The sequence below is a fragment of the Leptinotarsa decemlineata genome, unplaced genomic scaffold, assembly GCF_025532065.1.
Source record: "Leptinotarsa decemlineata unplaced genomic scaffold, Ldec_3_MD MMD2_tig00000157_RagTag_RagTag, whole genome shotgun sequence".
Taxonomy (NCBI): domain Eukaryota; kingdom Metazoa; phylum Arthropoda; class Insecta; order Coleoptera; family Chrysomelidae; genus Leptinotarsa; species Leptinotarsa decemlineata.
The window spans coordinates 2,759,069-2,782,059 of record NW_027412543.1 but is presented as its reverse complement, the minus strand read 5'-3'; the positions used below and the strand labels follow the sequence as shown (position 1 = coordinate 2,782,059).

The window sequence follows — 22,991 nt, the reverse complement described above, 5'->3', positions numbered from 1 at the left end:
AAACCTGCTTCATCAGTGAATAAAACTCGATTAATAAAAGTCATATCCTCTCTTTGCCTATCCATGAACCAATTGGCATATTCCAGTCGTGCTGGAAAATCTTGAGGTGTCATGGCATGTACCTTCTGGATGTGAAATGGGTGGAGCAGTTGTTCCCTAATTATACTATGAATAGTGGACTTGGATGTATGGAATTGTTCTGATAGATTTCTGATGCTCATTGAAGGATCATCAGCGACGGCTTCCAAAATATTTTCCTCCAATACAACGGTACGTACAGTCCTAGGAGCGCCCTCACCACCTCGTTTTGGCAAAACTGTACCTACAATAATATCGAAATAAAACAATGTGCTCAAATTAATTATCAATTTATTACATACCTGTCTCCCTCGAGCTGCGATCGACACGCTCGAATGTTTCTCTTGACGGTACCGTTCGATTGAGAAAATGCTCGGAATACAGACGACGAGCTTCTGCAGCATTACAAAATGCTCGTCCATAAAATACATGCATATCTGCATATTCATTGAATGTAAACTGTTCGGCCATATCAAAAAAATTCAAAATATCCTATAGAATATTGACAATACAATGATAGTCATATGACAACGCACCACTCAACAAAACAAAATCGCATTCCAGTTTCTCATTTTTTATCAAAACTTTCTAAAAGGTTTTTTTGTCAACATCTGTGAAAGAAATGGAACATAATTATTCCCTGGATATTTTTCACCTGATCATGTGCAGCCGTTTTTGTAGTTTATTCGTTTGCTTTTTATTAGTATAGTAAATATTTTTTCCGATGTGCGTTTTTTCAGCTAAATTTAGATTCGTGTTAAAGAATTTCTCCCATAAAATCATAATTATCAGTGAAACTCCTCAACAGTTTAGCTGTGAAGAAGAATTTGAAACATTCGAATGTTGAGTTTCATGAGATTCAGATAACTGATCAACACGAAACGTGATTATTCCACACGTATTATGTACATACAAAATATGGAATGAATTCGATATTTCATAGTAGACTAGCTTGTTAGTTTAAAAACACCACGAATCTACAGAACTTGATATTTCTTCTGAAAAAATATCTGCTATCACAATTGTGACTTAAACTTCTATATAGGTACTGTACTTTTTGTTTATGACTTCATTTTAGCATATTTTGTATTATTCCTGTTATAAATGTTGTTGAATTAACGTTATCATTATTATTTCTGCTTTGATAATTATTCATTTCAAATAATGGTGGACGAGCAGGTTTGATGTCGTCGAGTAGAACTACATTTTTATCAAGACTCGTTGCTCCGATCGACTTTCCACACGAGTACTTTCATTCATAAAATTGTCCAAGTAACCTTATTTTGTTGAAAAATGTTGAAAAATATCTGTCATTTCAAAGTTTTGGGGTGTGGACCATCGGGGGTAGTCCGTTCCTGACTTTGTAGCAAAACAACTGACTCCTGCATTGAAGCTCATCGACGGAATTCATTTGTTTAGTCAATTACCAAAATTTGGATGATTTTGAATATTCACTTAAAAAGTTATCAAAGAAAAACATTTTTCATTTTGTAACTTCAAGGGCCCGTAACTTGGTTACGAAGACTTTTAGGAAAAAAAGTTATATGAAGTACTGGTGATATTTTGACCCCATCTATACATTCCCGAGAGGAAAAGAGGAAGTCCAGGGACACCCTGTATATTTGAATTATAAAAATGATTCAATGAAAAACTACATATAATGGATTGTTGAAATACAGTAAAAAATGGTGTTTTCTGATTGTAGATTATCGCATATTGATAAAGCTTGAGAAATTTTCTCCTAATATTTGACATAATTTTGAATGACTTTTCTGTCAATTGTAGAGGTAATGGTGAAAATGCAGAGTTGTTCCAAATTCATGTTGACGTGCGCAAGATGTTTGTGATCTGCAAGTAAAAAACTTATTTCAAACTATAATGCCCCCAAGGTAATGTATCGAATGATTTGGGGATTAGATGACGTTTGTCGTCATACGGACTAAGGGCTATTTTTGTCTGCTCTATGCTGAAAACGTTATGAGCAAATGATCTTATTGTGCATTGTGTGATATTCTTCTGCTTGAAATTCTTCAAGCAATCTACGTAATCTTCAAAGCTCAATTTATTTTTAACAACGCCATATTTCACTCCCTTTGCCTTTTTAACAACTTTACCATCCTGCACTTTGTAGGTGTACATTTTTGAACGCAGTCCTGCGAAATGCGAGATGATTTTGCCGTTTGCTTCATCTTTCATGAGTCCGGGTACTTTTTTATTTGCAAGGGGGATGTTGTACTCGTTATCTCTCGAATAATCAGAAGTGTCAAATTTTGAAATGTGTTTTTTGATAATATCTTTATACCCATCGTCACACGATAGCTCATAAATGAAACTCTCTGTATCTGTATACAGTAACTTGCATTTTTCCATGCTCATAATAGGTAACATGAATTCGTAATGAAATTGAAACATACATGTTTTTGACAAATCCAAAATTGCCATGCCCACATACATCGGTTTATTAAATATAAGTTCGGCCTTTTTCAATTCGATAGCCATCGAGTTTGAATCGAAAATTGTACGATTATGAAATCGAGGGCTGGAAATGAGATTTTTGGCGCCAAATCTGCCCTCGTAAGAGGACACTAATTTCACTATTCGGTGCAACCGAATGTTTTCCATCGTTTTCCCAAAGATCGCGTTGTTAGCTAATTTGAATTGATTTTTTTCGAAAGACGTATTGGCTGCAGTCCTCAATCGAGTATTCAACTCAATATAGGGACGCAGCCATGCAGATTGTTTAAATTTCAAAACTTTATGAATTTTAGTTAACTTCAATCCATGCTCGAGGGCCTGTTTCAAATTTCTATAGTGTAACGTATACTCTGTTTCATTATACAGAGTTGGCATCAATTTTATCAATTTGGAATTTGGTGAAGTGCGGTGCTCGGGCAAAATGGAAAATCTTTGTGTGAATCGTGAAGTCCCTCAGGGTACTCCAAATCGACTTGTAAAATATATCCTTCTGGATTGTCATCGGGAATTTGAGATACATCAATATTCGTATCGACCCATTCGAAGCCTCCATATGGCAAAAATTGTGACATTGCCCACCCATACAAGTTATTTACATCGAAATACATTATGTATTTGGATGGTTTCGTTGGATCATATGTTGGCATATACTTGTTATTGGCTTCCGAATATCTATTACAGCAAACCGAAATTCCACCCCTTATACCCTTTTCCACAAACATAACCATATCGACATCTTTTAAAATTTGCAATTTACAACCTGTATATTTCAACATACAATCCCACATGTACCCTGGCATAGTATAATACCATGCAGGGTCCAGACCATATATTTTTAAGTCAATTTCGCGAAAGTTTTCAAAAACGTCTGCCAACAGCAATATATCAGTTCGCATTTATAAATCGCTGTATTCCCCCAAAGTTTTGATATCGAATAGATGCCAAACGCGTTGAGCATGAGCATACTTTGCATCATCAATGTCACAATCGTTTAATTTATTATAAAAATGTTTTTTCGATAGTAACTCAGTGTCGAGAAGTTTTTCCACACCGTCCACATAATCGTATGGGAATACGCCCTTCTTAGTGAGAAGCTCAAACTTCTCATCGTCCAATTCTGCAAATTCCTTCTTCAATATTTTCAAATTCTCAACATCCAGTATGGAAACTAATTCATCGAGACTGGCTCCCATAAAACGATAAGAATCTATAAATCTGAATTTAATGTTAGTTTCATTATTGTATTGGGTGAAAGAAATATATTTTTCTTTGTTGATGGGAAATATGCTCACACTTCCTTTTTTTGCTACATCTCTTATAATGAAATGACTATCATATCCACTCAAATTGTGGAATGTAATGGGTACGATAAAGAGCTTCTTGAACGATAAATTGCAAGCTTGATGACTAAATCCCCTAAACAGACCTGAAAAGTGACAGTGATCTCTGACAATGATGTCTTTTTCGGCAAAAGGTTTCTCACATATATGACATTCCTTGGCAGTGACAATATTAGGAGGGCATATCATCGGTTCAATATTCCTAATTTTTGACTCAACGAATTTTGCAATGCTAGCCATTTCATCGGTAAACCATTGTATGCAATCGTCACCTCAATGGCTATTAAATTTGGACAAATTGTCATCATAAGAACATTTCAAGTAGTAGCCTACACTGAACGCTTTATGTTTTTGAAATTTTCTACATTTGTCCGAAATCTTTTCCTCGCAATTTTCGAGGACTGATTCAAAATCAAGGACATTTTTTTTATATACATAATTTCGGAATTCCACATGATCAAATTTTGGAAATAAAATTTTACACTCGTTTACATTTTCACACAAAACAATATGTTCATCCAATTTCTGCTGACTTGAAAAATAATTGATACATCGGTCACAAAAAAAATTTCGTACTTTATATTTACTCATTTGTTTTGAAAATAATCTAGACATATTTTTAATATAGCAATAGTGGTATTTGATTTCACAGTCATCTGTATCTTGAGGTAAAGCGTCATACTCATTAAATTTAGGAAAATATACATTTTGAATTAATAGTAAATTTACATGTTTATTCAATTTATTTTTAGTTAATCGTGCAGGTACTACTTCATAAAATGTCTTTTCTTTGACAACATTCATTTCTAAACTATATACATTCACAGAAATATCGTTTTGTTTTTCAAATTTTGTGATGCAGCAAACCCTTCATATTTAAAACTGAATCATAATTTGAATATGAAGATGCACGTGAAATATTTCCTTTGGGAGGATACAAACCACTTACGATTGCTTTGAAAAAATACGCATCATCTTGATTATCAAGATTCACACATGCATGCTTGTTTGCAATTTCTTTGGGCAATCGTATGAATGATGTGCCGTTGCCCATTTCATATTTATTGATTGCTACCTCAAGCAAAAGAATTTTACTCAATGCCCAACCAGAGTCTCTTTCCTGAAATTCGTCGAGTTTATTCAAAATAACATCCACAACATGTTCGTTGTACCAAGCAGACAAATCCGTCCCCAAATCAATGATTTCATTACGAGTATTGAAATATTTTCTATCGATAATTTCCCCGTGATACGATGTTTTGATGAAATCCCCCAAGAATGTCATGTTCACTTTGAGGCATTGCATCTCCTTCAAAATTTTGGAAATTCTACATTTGAAAAGGAAATATGCGTCACTCAAAAATTTTCGCACTTCTTTGTGCGCTAAATTTATTATTACACCTGTCCTCACTCTACCTCGGAAAATTGCATTTACATTTTCCCATTTAACTCTACTGCTTCGTTTCAAACCTGATCGGATATACTTTTCGTTTTTCATAACATTTATTATACATCTAATGCGTTTCAATTCCCCAATTTTACTAATAATTTTCTTTTTTTCTCCTACTGAAAATTTAATTTTTTTCATTGCCAACTCACATTTTCTAATATGCCTACCAATCAAATTCAACGACGTTCGTGCAAGGGAACTTGAATAATTTTGTTTAATTGCTTCAAGCAATTTATCAATTTGCGATAAAGTTTTTGAAAACACCATTTTCAACTTACAAAGAAAAAAAATGTTTTCCTGCGACAAATACACAAATGAATGCTTGCTGAACGCTGCAGAAGGAAGCTTGAAGTACTACTCTGTAGAAGGACTGTAGGAAACTTGAACCGTGGTCAAATGTGGTGAAGCGATGAACGGAGATGATTCTCAAAGGAGAGCTTGACGAAAAATGTTTCTGTTGTACTGAGGGGGGCGGAGGGTATATAACTATCTGGAAAACGAAGAAGAAAAATTAATTTCAAATCACACATCTTACCACTTTCAAAGAAAAACAAATAAAAAACAACAAAACTAACCTCAATTTTCTACAATTTCGAAAGATGTTGCAGGATTGGCTTTCCCCGTATTGATCAGCCCTCTGAACACGATGGTGTACTTTTCTTGTTCGAAATGATTTATGAATCCCTCGTAGGTCTTTGTAACTCTCTGCGGTAGAAACGTTATATGTTTCTCCAACTCGAGCAGTGCTGTCCTTCCAAATTTCGTCTGCACGATTCGGGCTGAGAAAATTTTCTGCGGCTCTCCTAGCGGAAGATTTTGTAATTTCTCCACAGGTTTCTTATTCTCTGTGTCTACAAAAAAAAAATCCATTAATTTTGCTTAGATCCATCTACAACAAAAAATTGAACAAATTGAAATTTTTTGATTACACGCACAGAATTTTGAGCAAAAATTTTAAAAACTTTTTTACGGAAAAAGAAATATTTCGGTTTTGAAATGAAAAACGAAATGTTCTGTTTACACACAGATACACGCAATTTTGAGCAAAAATTTTGAAAGCTTTTTACGGAAAACGAGATATTTTCTATTTTTACAATTGAAAGAAAATGAATTTATTTTTTTATTTTCACAAACACATGCAATTTTGAGTGAAAATTTTAAAACATTTTTCGGAAAACGAGGTATTTTGTATTTCAAATTTCAAAACACACAATCTGAAAACAAAATTTTTGAATAATTTTTGAAATAATCACAAGTAAAAACACCTTGGAAAACGAAATCTTTCCGTTTTGAAATACATTGTGAATACTTACTAATTAATAAACGTTAATAAATTACGTATTTCCTTTTTCACAATATTCATGTTCGATCATACATATGACACTTAAGGTCAGCTAATCTGGTTTATTATCAGTGAAACACCAAATATTCCAACGAAATGCAACAAAGTATTCATGTTTAATTATACATGTGACCTTAAGGTCAGCTAATCTGGTTTTCTATCAGTAAAATAGCAAATATTTCAACAAAATGCAACGAAAATATCCTAATTAAGTGCAACAAAGTATCCATGTTTACTTATACATATGGAAAACGAAATATTTTGGGGTTTTGCAATGGAAAATGGAATTTTTTGATTATACACACAATTTTGAGCAAAAATTTTCAAAACATTTTACGGAAAACGGCATATTTCGAATTGAGAAAATATGAAAGTTTTCGTTTTGCAAAATCATACACAATTTTCACCCAAAGTTTTCAATACTTTTTGAAATAATCACAAGTACGTACAAACACCTTGGAAAACAAAATATTTCGGTTCTGTAATGAAAAATGAAATTTTTCGATTGAATCAACACTGTATAGTACACAATTTCGAACAAAAATGTTGATAGCTTTTTACGAAAAACGAGATATTTCGCATTTAGAATTGAAAAAAAATGAAATTTTTCGATTACACCAACACTGTAGTACACACAATTTTGAACAAAAATTTTAAAGATATTTTACGGAAAATGAAATATTTTGGTGTTGCAATGAAAAATGGAATTTTTCGATTACACCAACACTGTAGTACACACAATTTTGAACAAAAATTTTAAAGATATTTCACGGAAAATGAAATATTTTGGTTTTGCAATGAAAAATGGAATTTTTTGATTACACACACACACACACACAGAATTTTGAGCAAAAATTTTCAAAACATTTTACGGAAAACGGCATATTTCGAATTGAGAATTTGTTTTTCGTTTGCAAAAACACACGCAATTTTAACCGAAAGTTTTGAAGACTTTCTGAAATAATTAGAATTACGTACAAATAGCTTGGAAAACCAAATCTTTCGGTTTTGAAATGAAAAATGAAAATTTTCGATTACACACACGTAATTTTGACCAAAAGTTTTGAAGACTCTTCAATTCAAATCATTTCACTGAGTTTCGCAAATAAAATACATGATTATACATTGTTTTCAAGACAAATTTCGTACTTACATCTGTTTATTGAAGATAATGCACTCACAAACAAACGGAACAGAGTCACAGTTACAACTGATGAAGCGACCGCTTTCAAGCAGATGGCCCACTAACCGTTGTAAACAAGCAGATGCCCCACTTACCTTTGTAAACATACGCTTCATACTCCGCATATTATATTTCATCCTTGACTCGAAATGAAACGATATTTGTGAATATTCAAATATTTATTATTTGAACCAAATTATATACATTTCATTCAATTTCATAATTATTTCTTGGAAAACTCTAATCAAAATACATGCTAATATCGTAGATACTATAATGAGAATTCTGTAAAGGTCAAATTCCATTTGTGACTTCTTTTTGGCTAGCCTTGCGTGTTCTGGAATGAATTCAACAGTTTTTGTATCAATTTCTCGAAGATCGTGGAATATCAGCCTCAGTTTCTATTTGAAGGAGGTATTTTTCGGGACTATGCTTGCAAAAACTGCCAATTGGTCGTCATCGACAAATGTTGAACTCATCAATTTCCATTGTGTTCTATTGCATCCATGATCGAAATTATTGGGCTTCACACAAATTGCCATGAATTTAACGCCCTTTGGTACGTTCACATACAAAACATTATTAATTATTGCACTCAAAAGTACAACATTTATTCTCAGCATTGGCGGCGACATATTCTACGCGGTGAGGTTGAATTCTTCGCAGCGGATACCTCGTTTGAGGCACTTTTCGATCGAACACTCTGTCTTGAATATTCAAATTATCCAACCGATTCAAAACAAGCTTTTTTTCTTCGAAAAATTGAATGGTTTTCTTCAATTCTTGAACACGTTTACAAAACTCTTCAACTTTCCGTCTGTATTCTTCAGATATCATTTCATCACTAAATATTTCAACTCTTTAACGACATTAACATTCTTTCGAAAACAATAATATTACCCTCCCACGCGTTTTCTTTACCCCCAGTCCCCCATTTCCCAACTAACACGAAAAAACGCATCTGACGTATTTTGAAATGTCATTGCTGAATACCCCCATAGCCTCATTTTCCAACGTTTCACCCCATTGGGATCACACACTAAAACGTTAGGCCCCTTCCGCACCTGACATGTTTTTTCCTAAATGAGACACCCTGTACACATTGAAGAATCACATGTCAAAACCATAGAGCCTCGTTGAACTTTTTTTTTTGAATGACGTATTTTGAGACCCCCTGTACATAGTGACGTCATGGTTTTTCTTCAATTCGATTTTTCGTTCATTATTATTATTATACCATCATTTTTCGCGTCGACGTACAGCCTGTACATGTTTTTTCTTAAACGAGACACCCTGTATGACAAACATGTTATTTTCTTTAATGTCTGTGGCCATGTTTTTTCTTTAATCCGATTTTTCGTTCATTATTATTATATTATTTCTTCACGCGCTGACGTATTTGAAACACCCCGTACATGTTTTTTTCTTAAACGATGAGACACCCTGTATGACAAATATATTATTTTTGTAATTCCACCGCGTTCTTATCTTATCTATCAAATGGCTTTACTCGATGCTCATTCCATCCTTCTATGCGTCGATCACGTCGCACACATCTCTTTCCCACTCACTACCGAAGTACGCTGTGTCCCAGAAGTCCTGTATACTATCTACTAAGAATTTTTAAGAAAATAAATCACTTATTTAGGACGCGTAATAACACCTGACGGGGTAAAACCAAACCCTGATAAAATTGAAGCTATTGAAAAATGTCCAACCCCAAAAACACACAGAGAATTTAAAAGTTTCTTAGGACTTGTAGGATACTACAGAAAATTTATTGAAGACTTTGCAAAAATAGCAAAACCGTTAACTTCATGTTTTAAAAAAGATTCAAAAGTAATCCATGATACAAAATTCATAACAGCATTTAATATGTGTAAGAATATTTTAATTAATGCACCTATATAACAATACCCTGACTTTCAAAAAAAAATTATTTTAACAACAGATGCATCAAACGTAGCATTAGGAGCCGTTTTATTTCAAGGAACAATCGGCTCAGATAAACCACTAGCCTTTGCCTCACGAACTTTAAATGAAACATAAAAAATATAGTACAATTGAAAGAGAATTATTAGCAATTGTATGGTCCTGTAAATACTTCAGACCTTATCTTTTTTGAAAAAAAAACACAATCTATACAGATCATCGCCCACTTGTTTGGCTTTTTAAACTGAAAGAACCCAATTCAAAATTAGTACGCTGGAGACTGAAACTAGAAGAATTCGATTATGAAGTAATATATCAAAAAGGTAAATTAAACACAATCGCAATGAATTTCACTAGTTCGGACTTCCATTGTCTATAAAATGATTTGAAATCCCTGAAACAAGTAAAAAAGAATAATTAAAAAAGAATAGTTGAAAATAACAATTATATTAAGCAACAATAAACCTGAAATGAAATGCTAGTAAAATAACCTACAAGTGAAAATATAATAATTGAATAAATAAAAATTAAAGGAATGCAAAAAAAAAGAAAATAATAAAAATAAAAAAAAAGTGTAGAGATTCCAAGTCACGTTAGTTCACGACGTTTCGATTGTTGGTATCTACAATCGTCTTCGGGTGATGACTGGACTGATTCCTCCGAGAGATGACTATTTTATAGGTCGTTGAAATACTTTCACTTTCTCTACTTTCCATTTTCCGCTTCACTGATTCCGTGAGAGATGACCGATTTGGCGGGAGTTGGTCATTTCTCGTTTGATGATGGGTTTCCATATGTTTCGTATATCTACGCTGGCCTGGCTGAATACGTTGTTGGACAACATGTATGCGGCTTCCTTAAATTTTCTCCTGAACCAATGTTCCTCTCTGTGCAAGATCTCAGCTTGGGACCACTCGATGTTGTGTTGATGGGTCCAAACATGGTCTGCTATTCCTGATTTGCTGGTTTCTCCTCGCTGTGTGTGCTTCTTGTGCTCGGCAATGCGAATATTCAATGGCCTCTTAGTTTCACCAATATAGGATTTTCCGCACTCACAGGGTATCCGGTAAATGCAATTCTTGGAATCGCAGTCCGCGTTTGGGGGCCTGGTTTTCGTGAGGCTGCTACGGATAGTGTTACCGGATCTAAAACAGGTTCTAATGTTGTACTTGGAACCAATTCTTCTTATCCTCTCCGATAATCCTCTGATGTAGGGAAGTGAAAGCACTGGTTGTGACGGCTTCTCTTCCTTGCGAGGCTCCTGCTGTCTTTTGGCCAAAGTCTTTTCTACCATCGCTTTGGAGTATCCATTCCGCTGAAGATCACTTTTGATGATGTCTAGTTCCTTCTCGAGACCTTCCTTTGTATTACAAAGCCCAAAAGCACGGTCTAATAGAGTCTTGATGATTCCTCTTTTTGTCGATTGATGGTGGTTGGATTCGTGGTTCAGATACTGTCCCGTATGAGTGGGTTTTCGGTATACAGATGTTTCCCACTTAGTGTCGGTCCTCTTCACCAAAACGTCTAAGAATGGCAATTCATTGTGGATTTCCTTCTCCATTGTGAAAGTGATGGAAGGTCTCACGCTGTTGATGTGTTTCAGAAAGGCGTCTAGTTCAGTATTCCCATGGTTCCATATTATGAAGGTGTCGTCAACATATCTCAACCAGACTCGAGGTTTCTTGTGGGCTTGTTCAATGGCCAGAGTTTCAAACCACTCCATATATATGTTGGCTATGACTGGTGAAAGTGGCGATCCCATTGGCAGTCCCTCATCTTGTGTAAAGAATTCGTCCTTCTTTACACAAGATGAGGGACTGCCAATGGGATCGCCACTTTCACCAGTCATAGCCAACATATATATGGAGTGGTTTGAAACTCTGGCCATTGAACAAGCCCACAAGAAACCTCGAGTCTGGTTGAGATATGTTGACGACACCTTCATAATATGGAACCATGGGAATACTGAACTAGACGCCTTTCTGAAACACATCAACAGCGTGAGACCTTCCATCACTTTCACAATGGAGAAGGAAATCCACAATGAATTGCCATTCTTAGACGTTTTGGTGAAGAGGACCGACACTAAGTGGGAAACATCTGTATACCGAAAACCCACTCATACGGGACAGTATCTGAACCACGAAACCAACCACCATCAATCGACAAAAAGAGGAATCATCAAGACTCTATTAGACCGTGCTTTTGGGCTTTGTAATACAAAGGAAGGTCTCGAGAAGGAACTAGACATCATCAAAAGTGATCTTCAGCGGAATGGATACTCCAAAGCGATGGTAGAAAAGACTTTGGCCAAAAGACAGCAGGAGCCTCGCAAGGAAGAGAAGCCGTCACAACCAGTGCTTTCACTTCCCTACATCAGAGGATTATCGGAGAGGATAAGAAGAATTGGTTTCAAGTACAACATTAGAACCTGTTTTAGATCCGGTAACACTATCCGTAGCAGCCTCACGAAAACCAGGCCCCCAAACGCGGACTGCGATTCCAAGAATTGCATTTACCGGATACCCTGTGAGTGCGGAAAATCCTATATTGGTGAAACTAAGAGGCCATTGAATATTCGCATTGCCGAGCACAAGAAGCACACACAGCGAGGAGAAACCAGCAAATCAGGAATAGCAGACCATGTTTGGACCCATCAACACAACATCGAGTGGTCCCAAGCTGAGATCTTGCACAGAGAGGAACATTGGTTCAGGAGAAAATTTAAGGAAGCCGCATACATGTTGTCCAACAACGTATTCAGCCAGGCCAGCGTAGATATACGAAACATATGGAAACCCATCATCAAACGAGAAATGACCAACTCCCGCCAAATCGGTCATCTCTCACGGAATCAGTGAAGCGGAAAATGGAAAGTAGAGAAAGTGAAAGTATTTCAACGACCTATAAAATAGTCATCTCTCGGAGGAATCAGTCCAGTCATCACCCGAAGACGATTGTAGATACCAACAATCGAAACGTCGTGAACTAACGTGACTTGGAATCTCTACACTTTTTTTTTTATTTTTATTATTTTCTTTTTTTTTGCATTCCTTTAATTTTTATTTATTCAATTATTATATTTTCACTTGTAGGTTATTTTACTATCATTTCATTTCAGGTTTATTGTTGCTTAATATAATTGTTATTTTCAACTATTCTTTTTTAATTATTCTTTTTTACTTGTTTCAGGGATTTCAAATCATTTTATAGACAATGGAAGTCCGAACTAGTGAAATTCATCACGAAACATTGTCAATCACCTTCAAACAAACACAATCGCATTATCCCGAATTCGAATTAACGCAGTAGAAAATGAATCTATAATCAATTACTCAGGCGACATTGTCGAAGAAACCATGTCATTATTAAGAAATTCATCAAAACACCCTATATAGAATATAGTAAACCACAAACTCATCCAAAAGTAGAAATTTTATCAGACATTCAAATTTAACCACAAACACCTCCAATTGAAGAAGATTCAGACAATACCCAACATAGTAACGTAAATGACAAATGAAGGAATAAGAATCCATGATGAAATAATCAATAATAAAACTGATCAAATTTCAGTATACCCACATATTTACCCAATACCGAAAGTAAAACATGAAAACTATGAAAACAGAAAAACCACGAAAATCTTATACTTAAATTTCTTAGAGATTATACTATCCAGAACAAAACTTATTGCATATATTTTCATTCAGAAAAACTTTATAGGAATTTTAATGAAGTATATTTAGAATACTTTTCAGAAAAAGGACCTGAAATAATGAGATGCACAAAAAACGTAAATACCGTAACTGATAAAAATTATCAACTTTTATTTACAAAACTCCATCATAGTACCTAAATCAAACCATAGAGGAATAGACGAAACCCTAGAAAAACTAAAAGAGGAATTATTATTGGATCAATATGAAAAAAACATAAACAGACTATATAAACGCATGTGACATATGTCAAAGAGCAAAATAAGCTATAAAAAACCCTCATGTACGACTTATATTAACAGAAACACCTTCAAAACCTTTTCAAATTGTTCACATTGATATTTTCCAATATGATTAACAAATGTATTCAACTTTAGTAGACGCATTTACGAAATTTGCCCAAGCAATAACAATACCAGGAAAAACCGCTATACACATTAGCAGCGCCCTAATTGAATATTTTTCATCTTTTGGAATACCAGAAAACCTAATAATAGACAACGGAACGGAATTTATTAATGAAACTTAAAAAAAAAAAATTAAATTTACATAAAATGAAAATTCCCTTCACCACCCCTAAACACCATTAATCTAATGGAATAGCTGAAAGATTCCACTCAACAATAATTGAACATTTAAGAATACTACAAGAACTATACCCCGAAGAAAAAGACCTTATGGACTATGCAATTATAGAATATAATGAATCCATACATAGTGCAACGAATTTCAAACCTTTTGAACTAATTTTTGGACACACAAATTCACGTGATCTATATGAATTATTTACACCACATTCATTTTTCACAGACTATGCTGAAAATCATAAAAGAAAATTAGAACACGTTTATGATAATACTAAAAACTACTTGAAACTAAGAAAACGAAAATTATTGAAAAAACAAATATACACGGCGACACAAATATTGATTGTCAAGTAGTATTAACCGTATTCAAACAAAATCCACAAGAAAGGAATATAAGAAAATATAAATTCATAAAACCTTATACTATATCGAAAGTATTAGATAGAAATAGAGTACAAATTACAAGTAAACAAAACCCAGATAGAAAGAAAATTGTTCATATTAAAGAGCTTAGAAAAAACTATTTATTTCAGACTCTTCATCCAAAGTAACACAGAAATGAAGTCACCAACATTTCATGAACTTAATGACAACCCCGGATTACTACCACTGAAGCTAGAAAACGCTCAGAATTGAATAGACCAATGGTCATTTATTCGATTATTCGATATTACAGATTTAGTGAACGAATTTAATATTTTAGGAGAAAAATTACACCAAATGAAAAGTGCAATTGACAACAAAACACAAGGAAGTAACTATCAAGTAGAATTTTACAATTCATATTATTCAACAGAATTATTAGAAAATAAAATTATAACGCAAATTCATCAAAATAATCCTTCAATTAGAAGAAAACAAAAACGTGGAGTTATTGATGAATTAGGATCAATTATCAAATCAATAACTGGTAACTTAGACCAAAATGACGCAGAAAAATATGACACAGTAATTGAAATACTTTCATCAAATCAAAATAAAATGAAAACTCTCATACCAGACCAAATAACAATTTTACAAAGATTAATTCATTATTTTAAAAACAATGCACAATTTCTTATGCATAATCAAGAACTCCCGATAAGAAATCATTGAAAAACTCATACAAACTCAAGAAGTAAAAAATCTTGAAATAAATCAGTTTTTAATAATAGAATTAACGATTTCACAAATAACCATTGCATTTCAAGCAATTTGCGATATCCAAGAGAAAATAGAAATTGCTATAACTTTTTCGGAGCTGAATATTTTCAGTGTCACTGTTTTTCGAATTTGAAAGCCGTGGATGGCTTGCTGTCCGATGACTAACTTTTAGGCTTCGTAAAGTGTATTTATGCCTTGTCAGGTAATCAGTTGTATTGGTACCTGTATTTGTACCTGCACTTGTGCCTGTACTTGTACCTGGAATATTAGCTATCTTGCTGCCTGTTGTCATTCTGTTCGTTATTCTCGAATTCCTTGAAATGTTGTTCCATATTCGGTTGAGAATCACCGCTTCTTCTTGTCTGTTGAAATTCTCCGTGTGTTTGTGGATCTCTATTGCCTCTCGTACAGAAACACATGGATAATTTCAACAGAAAAAAAGAAGCGGTGAACCTCACCCGAATATGGAACCCCATTTCAAGGAATTCGAGAATAACGAACAGAATGACAACAGGCAGCAAGATTGTTAAAAATGTTCCAGGTTCAAGTACAGGTACAAGTGTAGGTACAAATACAGGTACCAATACAACTGATTACCTGACAAGGCATAAATACGCTTTACGAAGCCTAAAAGTTAGTCATCGGACAGCAAGCCATGATGGTTAAACCTCTGAAGAAGCTAGCCACTCGCGCCAGCAAAACATCAGGAAGAAATTCCAAAAATCCACGGCTTTCAAACTCAAAAAACCAGACAATTTTGTCTGAATCATATTTTCCATAATTTCATGGCTGAATCAAATGAGATATCAAAAGAAGTCGAAAATATTCCCAAATATTTAAATAGTAAATTACCGTTTGAACCTAAAAAAGAAAACGTTTCACTATTTGAGAAGATAATCGATATCAACGCATATTCAAAATATAATAAAATAATATTTATTATTGAAATGCCGATAGTCGAAATGGAGAATTATATTTATTATCATTTATACTCCTTACCAATTCCAAAGAATAATTTCTTTAAAACAAGTTTTCCTTAATCCAAATATCTTATCCTAAATGAAGAGAACTATGTACTTTTTGACACAAGCTGTAATGAAATCATAAATGAAGAATTCTTATGCGAATTAAACAATCCAGAAGTAATCACAGAAGAAGCCCCATGTGTAATCCAATGCCTGTAATGATTAATAGAACGAAGATACAGAAAATTGAAGAAAATAAATGGATTATTATCACACCAAGCCAAAAAGGCGCTAATCAAACTTGCAAAAATAGTAGAAAATAAATTCCTGTCCAAGGAACTTTTATTTTAGAACTCACTTTTCCATGTGAATTGAAAATATACAATACAGTCATGAGAAGTTTTCAAAATCCTACAATTGAATTTAAACCATTCAAATTTCCGAAATTGAATTTTGAAAATATTCATTCATATTTCAATCCTCAATTTCAAAATATTACCGAAATTGAACTGGAAGCCAATAACCTGGACGAAATAAAGCACATTCAAGAAACACTAGAAATCAAGAAAGAAGATTCAAGATGTACCAATCAATCATAAATCAATTGATATTTGGACTATAATTTTATTTGTTATATTTTTTATAGCCATCCTGTATGTAGCCTACCGATTCTACCCAATTAGATGTCTAGCCATACCGGATGCCCCAAAATAAGGAGAACCCGAAGGAACTTTCCAAAATTCCGAAATTAACCCTGGAAATTCACTCTAAGGATGGAGGAGTTATGGAGAGCCTTGACTTGAATATTTCAGCGTCGGCACCTCCAACAGAATCTATTCTATCCAGTGTGCAATCGATGGCACCTATAACTTTGGGGAATCTTGCTATTTTATAAAATTCTTGAGCATTATTTTCCATCTCTTCCCTGGTAGATCTCATGTTTATGTACCTTTTCTTTAGACCTGCACCTTTTTTACTATTCTACATGCGGAAATCCATGAAATCTCCCGCAGTTACTAGGAAGTTTCCCATTGCAAAAATTCGGAGCGTTAATAGCAGCTGTTGCATCGGTTTAATAGCTCCTCCCCTGAAAATTTCAAATACGAAAATGGTATAGATGATATCTTATATCAAATCATCCTTGAATAATATATTATATATCATGGATGTAAATGGTGACATACCTATTGGTACGAACTTCAAGAACGTTTTCTAATGAAACAACTGTATTTTTTCTTAGGCGAAACCTATCATAAAATTCTTTCTCACTATATGTAGTGTATGTAGACCTTCACTTTCCTCAAATCCACATAATTTTCATCCTCATCTTCATCTGAAGAAATCAACTCAAATCAACGATAATTCATTTTAATGCTCAGAAGAAACTGAAATTTATTGGAGGTTATGTAGACAAAAAGCCTCCTTTTGTAAGCAAAAGTCGCGAAATCGACGCTTTAGCATAAAGGACACCTTCACGTAAAGGAGCCTTTGAAAATCCATTATGGAACCGACTTCAAGCATGAAGACAACTTTAGCTCTTAAAAGAGACATCGATTATGGAACCGGCCCTAAATCTGTTTGTGATGACGCCTCTCGTCACTCTTTACTCATCCTTCGTACAACATTGAATAAAGTAATTTGTCATTTTCAATTTCTAAGTTTTTCCACCTTTTTTAAAAATCGTTTTCGCCAAGCCACGACGAAAACTTATGGATCCGTTACGCAATCGCTTTTAAGGTTGATTTCTAAATTTTGTCAAACTATTTTCATTTGTAATTTCAGAAACCTCGTTCCAAGTAATTTCACATACATTTTCACCATCATTCATTTTATTTTGATAATAGTTTTTCTTTGTTTATTCAATCAATACTTTGTATCTTTTCTCAACTTCAAGATATAGCAATTTCTGTTCGGGTTTAATATAACTCAGATAATGCATGTTTTCGAGCCATGAGCTAGAGTTTTTTACTTCTTGATTAACCCATTTTTTGTACGTTTACCAATATGATGTTTCATTAGAGGAAAACTAGAATTGAAGTGATAGATAAAAAAATGGTAAAATAAATCAAAAATTATATTCAGATCACTTTAAATATAAAGTTCATTCCAGTTCTCATTGCTTAGACTGGTTTTTAAATTGTTTATATTTTCTTTACTTGTGATATACTGTTTGGAAAACTTTGGTGTAGATAAAACACAGTTTTATCTTCCTCTTGAAGATGATCACTTGGTGATCGAAACACGTGTCGAAGTGTAAAAATAACGATTTGGTGTTGGGAGAAACCTCCAGTAATATTTATATTTTCTTTAGAAAAAATCCTTTCAAATGCAGATGATATCAAGTTACATTCATTTGTTATATCAATTTAATGAAAGATAGTTCGAGGATCTGAACATTATTGTCAAGAACAAAAACAATTCCATTATCATTGAAGTTGACAAATAGATATCCAAAGTTGAGATAGTATTGGTACTGATCCCAGTTGGCGATTCCACCTCAGAAACTGAATTAAAAATATGAAAGCAGCTCAAAAAAGATATTGAAATATGCATCTTCCCTATTATAATTCAAATTGAAATCACCGCATATAATAATATTCCTATTTGGTTCATATATGTTGTACATGATTTCCACTATTTTGTCAAACAAAAACAGAACTGCCACCAGGTGAGCGATAACACGATATTACAAAAAAATCATTATAATTGTAATTTTTTTTTAATTTGTAACTTATCCCACAGACTTTAATATGTTTTCCGTTACAAAATTGTTCTAAGTTTAATTTGCTGTAGGAGGTACAGCTTTTTGTATGAATACTTATTTCACCTTTCTTGAACTCAGATCTACAGTATAAATTAGCCAGACCAAAACCATCAACCGCATAACTATTTACGGTGTCATTTGTACACCATGACTCTACAAAACACAGAACATTATTATTGTTAAAATTCGATAGATCAATCTGAAGTTCATTAATTTTTTCATAGTTTAGACTGTATGAATTTACTTGGAGTTTTTTTCCGAACACCAAACCGTTATTTCAACACCTTGACACGTGTTTCTATCATCAAGTGATCATCTTCAAGAGAAAGATTAATCTTCCTCTGGCACTTGGTGATCAAAACACGTGGTGAGTTGTTAAAATAACGGTTTAGTGTTCGAAAAAAACTCCAGGTATATTCATTACTACACCAAAGGTTCCAAACAGTGCTGTAATGAGATAAATCGTCACTTGAATCATTCATCACATAATATATGGACAATATTATCGACTCTATCAAAATATTTTTATTCACAATAAATATACATTGCAGGTGCTGTAATTCAAATTGTTATCAGCACGTTATCACCCATTGTACTGTAACGGCAATATTCCACTACACTGGATGAAGGTCACAAGCATGGTTATTTGAGGTTGAATGAATAAAATTGTTGATAAAGGTATGGTCTTTCAGTCAGCTAGTCTCCGAATCTGCTTAGCCATCAGCCGAAAAATATCACTCGGGCTCGCTCTCCCTCAATTTTAAAAGTGGAGCGTCTGGAAAAAATGAAAAGTTATAATGTAGGTTCGTTTGAGCTGAAATACAAATATTCAGGAAAATATTTTCCCATTCTAGTTGAAGACCATTATAATACGTACCCACCTGTTAGCTGATGATTGTCCAGTTTTAGTCCGATTCCATCGCTTTTTCGATTGTTTACTTTCGTCTCCATCTTTGTTGACTGTTGACTGTGAATGAAATTCCGTTCCAGATTGGACCTCAGTCGTGATCTTCAATTAGTTGTCACGTCCGGATCACGAGAGGGTAAATCCCGTTGTTGATAGAGGGCGTAAGAAGTCTCAGTTTCATTTATTGTTGGAATTTTTCCGGAAAGTCTTGTTAGGAAGTGAATTTTCGAAACGTTATTGGAATAATTTGTCAGAATTAGAAATGTAGTGGAGTAATTGTTAAACGGTATAAATTGGACCAGTTTTCCCCTATTAGGGCCATCTGTTGACCAGCTTCCTAGGTCTATGATAATACATCTATTCAGCAGATTTATTTTAGTAAACTGCTAAACTTCAACTCTAAGTGACCAGTGGAGAAACTCCACCCACTTACTTCAAATGAGAAACTAATATTTTCCAATTTGTGGAGATATTTATCAATTGTATGTGGTAATGCTAGGTATTAAATTATTGTTTTACCAATTTTTGGGTACTCCGTTATGATTGATTCTCAATTTATTTCACTGATGTTGGAAATAATCGGAAATCAAGCATTTTCAATGTGAAATCTGATTGGTTCACTCGAGTCTGCTCATGGCGAATAGACCTGCGTTCCAATATTTGAACTTTTTCAAAGTAGGCTTCAAAGGAACGATTCCCCACCCGATGTTTCCGGCTTCCTCAAGGCAGCAAGGTAGGGCGATCGACCTGCCGTGATCAGGATTTCTCATGTGTAAGTTCAGCAAGAACCTTTCGAAAACTTGGTGTTTTTAAAAAAATATCTCGTAGAGGAGTAATTTCCAAAGGTTCATTAAAAGTGAAAAAGGTAGTCGTTGATATTTGACTATTCGATAGTTTTGTGGTTGTTTGTGGCCCTTTCACTCTTTTTAGGATTAGTGAACTTTACGTGAGTAGAAACACGCCATTTTGTGTCAATCTATCTGATCCATTTACGCCTCTAGAAAATGGTCTACTTATTTTTTTCCCATTCCAGAATAATTTATAGTCTGTATAATTCCTGTTATTCCTGGATCCATTGGAAGTCTTGACCCGATCAGACCATTCGTAGATTAGAATTTTTTTGTGTGGAACCTGGAAGTGACTCGTCTCTCCGGAGAGATTTTTTTGATCGTGTTAGTGGAAAACCCTACTGAGCTCGAAGGTATGCCTCCTTGTATAATTTCAACTGTGTACATTGTATTGTCTATATTTCATTTTTCTCGTATCATATCACAACAGCTACCCTAAAGGGGCTGTTGTCAACGTTACTGTCCTTTTATTTGAAGTAATGTTCGATTGAACGTGATGAATCCTGATGATAATCGAACACCGTTAACGTAACGAAAGTTATTGAGGCCTCTAGAATCTTTTCATGAAGCATATTGAAATGGAAATCAACATTTACAATCGATCATTGAAACTTTTATTTATTTTAATGGATGTAGGAAAACATTATTTCCTTTTGCTGACAATTATTGAAATAATTAAAAATACCAGTGGTGTTTCTTACTCGTTTTCTGACATTGTTGCCAAGTTTGAAAAAAATCAATGATTTTCCAAAATTCTATTTATTGAATTCAATTAAATAAAAATGCAGTTTGCACGTTGTCATGTAGATATACAGAAAATGTGATAAAACATATAATTCATTTTCATGAATTGAGATCATTGACTTGAACCATACTTTTTTCTGTCACATTTTGGGGAAGAGTTATTATATCTCACAAAAGTAAATATAAGGTCAAAATAGTTCAAATGAGATTTTTCTTTTCTCAAGGGTTTCATCTTTTACTGGGATTCTGCCTGGACTCTGAGACCTGGAAGATACATTTTATTTTTTTACTGGAATACTGCCTGGACTCTGACTTGGAAGACACTTTTATTTTTTTACTGGGATACTACCTGGACTCTGAGACCTGGAAGATACATTTTACTTTTTACTGGGATACTGCTTGGACTCTGACGCTTGAAATATACGCAAGTACCTGAAACATGAGAAAAGGATTAACGATTTTTTTTATTATCTTCCTCAAGTGCAACTTACTATTAATATGTTTTGGTTTCTTTAATATTGCGTCTGCCCACAGCATATGACTTCAGATATCTTATGGAATTTTGGAGGTTACGTACCTGCGGCTTCACTTCCTGCTTTTTGCTTATTTTTTTTCTAAAAAAACATATTGTCAGTTATAAACGTAGCTGAAGTCGACTTCAGTGCAAAAAAATATATTGTCTGTTATAAACGTAGCTGAAGGTGACTTCAGTAAGGTTCAAATTATTTTTTTGTCATCTCACGGTTGAACTCTGAAAATAATAATTCTCACAATAACGTCCAGCTGTCCTGTACATAACATAACCCTTGGCATTAATTTTTCCCTGAATACCGTTAATATTCTATTAGAGTAATACTCAATAACTATATAACTATACTCAATTTTATATATATGTATATATATATATATATATATATATTATATATATAAAGGAGTTTTTTATTCGGACATAGCACTCAAGGAAGTGGCAAACCATAGACACGTGTTTCGGGCTTTTGGCCCATCATCAGTATGGTGCAGCCAAGTGTAAGGATGGGCAACACTTGGTTACCAGAAGAAATAAATACAAATGCACGGAGCCACCAGCAGGAGCCAGCCGCACATTTGTGGTTTCACTAAATAGATCTTGTGTTTACAATGGCTCCGTGCATTTGTATTTATTTCTTCTGGTAATCAAGTGTTGCCCATCCTTACACTTGGCTGCACCATACTGATGATGGGCCAAAAGCCCGAAACACGTGTCTATGGTTTGCCACTTCCTTGAGTGCTATGTCCGAATAAAAAACTCCTTTATCTATATCAAGACACTCGATTACCTTCGTATTCATATATATATATATATATATATATATATATATATATATATATATATATATATATATATATATATATATATATATATATATATATATATATAGATAGATAGATAAAGGAGTTTTTTATTCGGACATAGCACTCAAGGAAGTGACAAACCATAGACACGTGTTTCGGGCTTTTGGCCCATCATCAGTATA

At 33.9% G+C, this 22,991-nt stretch overlaps 2 long non-coding RNA genes across 2 annotated transcripts; both read right to left on the bottom strand.

The window, feature by feature from the left end:
• Nucleotides 1-1,680: 1,680 nt before the first annotated feature.
• On the bottom strand, nucleotides 1,681-8,736 carry LOC111516346 (uncharacterized). Its single transcript, XR_012464907.1, has 3 exons — nucleotides 7,839-8,736; nucleotides 5,919-6,194; nucleotides 1,681-5,833 (listed from the first exon to the last, which is right to left on the bottom strand). It is a non-coding gene; the product is annotated as an uncharacterized lncRNA (long non-coding RNA).
• Nucleotides 8,737-19,480: 10,744 nt separating this feature from the next.
• Nucleotides 19,481-22,091, bottom strand: LOC141481337 (uncharacterized). The gene is made up of 3 exons (XR_012464906.1): nucleotides 21,969-22,091; nucleotides 19,860-21,909; nucleotides 19,481-19,753 (listed from the first exon to the last, which is right to left on the bottom strand). It is a non-coding gene; the product is annotated as an uncharacterized lncRNA (long non-coding RNA).
• Between the last annotated feature and the right edge of the window lie 900 nt (nucleotides 22,092-22,991).